Source organism: Mustela lutreola, chromosome 8 (genome assembly GCF_030435805.1).
Source record: "Mustela lutreola isolate mMusLut2 chromosome 8, mMusLut2.pri, whole genome shotgun sequence".
Lineage (NCBI taxonomy): Eukaryota > Metazoa > Chordata > Mammalia > Carnivora > Mustelidae > Mustela > Mustela lutreola.
The window spans coordinates 14,401,523-14,407,549 of record NC_081297.1 but is presented as its reverse complement, the minus strand read 5'-3'; positions in this window follow the sequence as shown (position 1 = coordinate 14,407,549).

Below are 6,027 nucleotides of genomic sequence, written 5' to 3'. Positions count from 1 at the left end.
AGAGAATGAAATCTTACAGATTATGTTTTCAGTGATCTCAATAGAAGAAAAAGACAAATCAGTAAGACCTCAGTAAAAAAGTGATCTCTCTCTTTTCTCACATAAAACTGCTCAGCCTAAATTCCTTAGTAGGACATAGTCTGTATTTATCTGTCTATATCCTTTCAGCCACCTACCCCCGCAGTAGGAACCTTCCTAGTGTGCCACGGTGTGTGGATAACTCACTTTTTTTGTCCTCATTCGCCCACTGGTAACTTGTTTCACAGAGCTTCCTGTTCTTTTTACTTTGAGTCTCCATGTTACACAGAAGGCACTTCTCTTATTTGTATCTTTTAAACAAAACGTGTTTTCTGCTTTGATTATGTTTAGGCTGACATTAATAGTGCCCGAGTGTGAGCATTCACCTCGTTTATCAGTTTCAACTCTGTTATCTTCCATTTTTGTGTCATTTTGATTTATGGCGCATTTTCTGTAAACAGCATACAGCTGAATTTAATTTGTTTCTATTCTTTAGGTCAGTCTAAGAATTTTTTTTTTTTTTTTCTGGATTTAACCCATTCATTTTTACTGCAGTAATTGATGTAGTCTTCTAGCTCTGACCTTGGTGTATGTTTCCCATTTATTGTACTTTCTTTTTAACCTATCAATCAAGTACTCTTATTTCTTATCCTGTCTCCTTTTTCCCTCTCCCCATCCCTTCATCACTCTTGTCCTTCCTTTTAAAATACTTTTGTGATTTGAAAGTTATATATCTTCTTCTTTAAATTGGTAACCTTATATTTTTCTATCACCATTGTGAATCCATCTTTTTTACCTGCCTCTTTTATAGCCTGAAAAGTCAGGGATCTTAGTGTAGTTCAATACCCCTCTTTGCCTACCCACTGAATTTACTTTCCGTGAAACTGTAGTTGCAGAGTTTTATTATTTAAAACCATGATTCCTCTACTTTTAGGGAAATGGTTTCTTAAGTATATATAGTATAGAATGAAATGTCATAAAAAATATTACTGGTTTCTTACTTTCCATTATTATATTAAAAAGCCATGATGGCTTTTTCCAACTTTTTTGGTTAATTTTTAGTGAAGTATGGCATCTAGTAATTCCTTAGGACTGTGTTCCATGAGAAATAAACTTTCAGAATCTTTGTAATTTGAAAATATCTTTTTCTTTGGCCTTTAAAATGATATGATGGTTTGGTTTTATATTTGATTCTAAATTTAAAATTATTTTACTACAGAGATAATATTACTCCGACTCCTTAGAGATATATTGTCTTAGGCAAGTGTCCTTCATACCTTAATAAGTAACTTACTTTGCACTTTGTTTGCCCTCCCTGCCCTCCCCTTTCTTCCTCCCTTTCTTCTCTTTTCTTCCTTCACACCTAAATAAGTTTATCCTCATCAAAATTTTCAATTAGCTATATCTAGTATGCTATCCACCCCCACAACTCCTTCTAGACTCCTCCTCCCCATAGTTCATTACTTTTTATTTTGCACTCTATTCCAGAAGAATCCCCAGCTTGCATTTCCAGGTTATCAGTTTAATTACTTCTTTTTTTTTTTTTTTAAGATTTTATTTATTTATTTGACAGAGAGAAATCACAAGTAGACAGAGAGGCAGGTAGAGAGAGAGGAAGGGAAGCAGGCTTCCTGCTGAGCAGAGAGCCCGATGCAGGACTCGATCCCAGGACCCTGAGATCATGACCTGAGCCGAAGGCAGCGGCTTAACCCACTGAGCCACCCAGGCGCCCGTAATTACTTATTTCTATTAATTCCAGCTCACATACTGAAATTTATTTGTGGAGTTGAGGGATGACCGTTGTTTCAACCGCTCATCACTTTTTTCTACAAACTTTGGCTTGTGATAGCCTCTCATCTCTCTGGGGGTCCTAATGGCTATTTTGCAGTTTCCTCTGATCTTCTTTACAAATTCTGTTTTCTCATGTTAGTTCTTTTCACGTTGTTGATTTTTTCCCTCAGGTGTCTGGCTGTTCTTAGAAATATGTTTAAATTTATGAGGAGAGATTTTTATTTCAGTGCTTTTAGATGAAAGGTATTCCTTCAGCAAGTTGAGCATTCTTATTGTCCTGGAAGTGAATACAGATTCCCAAGGTTGTACAGGAAAGACAAGGAGGATGTACGTGCAAAAGGGTTTTTCTTACTGTAAGGGGGTTACCTTGTCTTGTAGGTGCAGGGCTCCCATTCTTATCACCTGCCATGTGTGTGGGCTATGCCTCCATTTCTGTGGTGCTCTGAGAGTCTTTCATATCAGAACTCATATTTTATTTAGAGCAGTGTACTCTCGGCATATTACAAACACACACACAAACTTTCCTCATAGTCACCTATGAAACACAAGCCTTCAACACTGGAAGGGCTATCAAGATTGGAATGAGTGGAGTTATCCGTCAGTAAGTTTTCACTAGGGTAGTGAGGCGTACTGATTTTTTATTATTGCCATAACAAATTACCACAAATTTAGTGGCTTAAAACAACCTGGATTTGTTAACTTAAGAGTTTTAGAGGCCAGAAGTCCTGAAATCAAGTCATCAACAGGGCTGTGTTCCTTCTGGAGGCTGTAAGAGGAATCCATTTCCTTGCTCTTTGCTGGCTTCTAGAGGCTGGCTGCATCCCTTGGCTCATGGCCCCTCTCCCAAGTGTAGAGCCAACAGTCGCTTGTCTTCAAATCTCTCTCTCTCTGACCCTGCTTCTGTCGTTACATCTCCTTCTGTGAGTCTGACCCTCCTGTCTCTCGTATAAAGAACCCTTTGATTACATTGGGCCCAGTTGCATCATCTAAGATGATCTTTTCATCCCAAGATTCTTAAATGAATCAGTTTTGCAAAGTCCTCTTTGCCATGGAAGATGACATATTCATGGTTCTGGAAATTAGAATATGGACATCTTTGGAAAGGGGCCATTATCCTGCCTTCCTTAGGAAGCTAAGAGTTTTGTGTCTCTCTTTAGTGAGGCGTAGCAGTGGGTGGTCTCAGAGAAGAGCAGGAGAAGGCATCCTTGGTTTGGAGTAGATTCCTTAATAGTCCTTCTGCCCTTTCCCTGTTGGTCCCCCACTCCCTGAGACCATCTCCTCCTTTTCCTACTCCTTCCCACTCCTTAACACGGATAACTCAAAGTCACCTACAGGGATGCAGAAGCCATTCCACCCAATTAACACAATTCAAAGGATAAATGTCAACATTTATATACAATATTGTCAGAAAAGGTATAAAAAGTAGGGAAGGATTCTTTACAGATTCTGTAAAGGCCTGTAAAAATCCAATTTATGTACCAGAAATGACTACATATGTTATGTAGTCGAAATACCTCTACCAAATCCTGAAATGTATATGTGTTGGGCCTGCGTTTAATCTTGGGTCGTCTCTTTAGATTATTATGTGAAATGCACTTTTGAGGTCTTTGATGAGAACCACATGGAGGAGCTTTCCTGCTGAGCTGTAGTACAGGGTAGGTGCTCTGCCCATACAATGCATCCTGTGTAGCTCTTGTGTTTGATGAATGGCCCACTCTTCTGCGAATGTCACAGACGCATCTTTCTGAAACAGTGAAATCTGATCATAGAACCCATATTTAACATATTGGACCTGAGCTGTTGAGAGAATTAAACACATTTCATCTGAGGATACGGTTCTTTCCCTTTGTCTGAAACAGGGTATTTGTTATTGTTGTTCTTGTTGAACACTGTGCCCCCAAGAAAGGGCAGACAAGCAAAGTAACAGATAAAGCATGGAGTAGTAGGGAGTGGGGTCAAGACCTGGCAAATTCATTAATCACAATTAATGAGGGCCTGGAGGCCATCTAAAGTTAAATTTTGTGATTCTTAATAAGACAGTATATAATAAACAATTTAATAGAATAAACATTATTTCATAAAAGCTTCTGGTTGAAACACATTTTTTTTCTTACAAGTATTTTTCAAATCATGAAACACTTCAGACACACAGGAAACAGAGAACAGAACATCTATGCATTTAAGATCCAGATTTAACAAATGTTAACACTCACTTTGTTTACTTTAAATATTGAAAAAAAAAATAGAGAGGTGCGTGGGTGGCTCAGTCGGTTAAGCATCTGCCTTCAGCTCAGATCATGATCCAGGAGTCCCTGGATCTAGCCCTGAGTCAGGTTCTCTGACCAATGGGGGGTCTTCTTCTCCCCAGCCTCCTCCTCCTGCTTGTGCTCTCTCTGGCTCTCAAATAAATAAAATCTTAATAAATCAATCAATAATTTTTTTTAGATTTTATTTATTTGGTAGAGAGAGAGCACAAGCAGAGGAGCAGCAGGCAGAGAGAGAGGGAGAGGCAGGCCGAGAGCCCAACACAGGGCTGGATCCCAGGACCCTAGCTAGGATTGTGACCTGATCCGAAAGCCACTTAACTGGTTAAGCCACCCAGGTGCCCCAATAAGTAAATATTTTTTAAAAATATAGAACAGATATAGTCAAAACCCCATTTCAAGTCTTTCCCTGACCTCATTCCCCCTCTCCCCCTCCCGCCTCCATGGAGCTAGCCACTCCTCAAGTTGGTAAATATTTTTCTCATCCTGTCATTTGTTCTTCCAAAATTTCTCTGTAGTCACAAAATACACATTTTTGTTTGATGTGTTTGGAACTTCATATAAGTGGTATCATAGCACACATCATTTTGCAACTTGATTTTGTTCCTCAACATCACTTTTGAGATTGATTCCCAAAGACACCTGTGGCTCCAGTAACTGCATTTAAACAGTATCCCACTGTTCTGTCCCACTGTATTAACACACCACATTTTATTTGTCTCTTATCAACAGATACAGAAATTGTTTCTACCGTTTTGTTATTTCATAAAAGGGGGATCCTGCAACAATCACAGCTTTTGCCTTTGTTTTTGTGTTTTTTTGTATGTTTGCTTTCTAGTTTATTAATTTCTATTTTTGCCTATTTTTAAAAAAGTATATCAATCTTGTCCTTGTCCTTTGTGTGTGGAAAGCTCCTGTGTCTCCTCTCAAGTCTACTCACGCTCAACACTTCTGTGACTTGATAGATGCCAGCGTGATCTTCCCACATCAAGCAATTCAGTGATTCCAGTGGGGCGTCCTATCCTCTAGTTCGGAGTTAGTCCCATCTGGAGTTAGCAGTAGGACTCACAGGGCTCAGTCCCACCAGTCAAAAATCAAAACTGGTCTCTAGTGAAATCATAAAGCTTCACCCGGTTCCCTGACTCCTGCTACTGTGTAGGTGGGCTCTGTCTCCCAACTCTCAAAAAGCAGAAAAGGGAGAAAAACCAGCATCTTGGGTTCATGTAGCTCTTACAATGCTCAGGTCTAAGTGTTGAGAGGAAGTAAACATCCCGTGAGCATTTACTTGCCTTGTTTTTTCCCCCAAATTTCACTGAGCCTCTTGCACTTCTGGCAGCTTCTATTTCTGCATGATTTAGTGAGATCTGATGTTGCTGGGAAGACCTACTATTGGTGGAGTGCAAAATTCAGAAGAGCAAAGTAAGAAGATGAGCTTTTCAGAGCAACTGCCACCATATTTTTCAGCTCTGCAACCCAGAAACACAAGATTGTCATATAAGAGACACAAGTAAGAGATTTTCTCTGGAAACCAATAACAATAACAACAAAAATCCCTTAAGCTGCAAAAAATTAAATAGATTATAATTAAGGAAATATTTTAAACAAAATCCAGCTGTTAATCTAAATGATGGTGTTTTAATTCTGTTTCCAACAGCTTTGGATTGAGAAGACTTGAAGAGAATGCTTTAGGATAGAATAAAACTTACTGGTGGTATTATTTTCACCTATATCCTCCCTGAGCAGAGGCACATCCTGTTTGGCTCATATACTTGTCATCCTCATAGTAAAGGAGTGTAAGAGGCTCTATTTATTTTTATTCATTTTTATAATTTAAAATTTTTTTAATAAGCATATAATCTATTATTAGCCCCAGGGGTACAGGTCTGTGAATCACCAGGTTTATACACTTCACAGCACTCACCATAAGAGGCTCTATTTAAATCAACAATTCCAA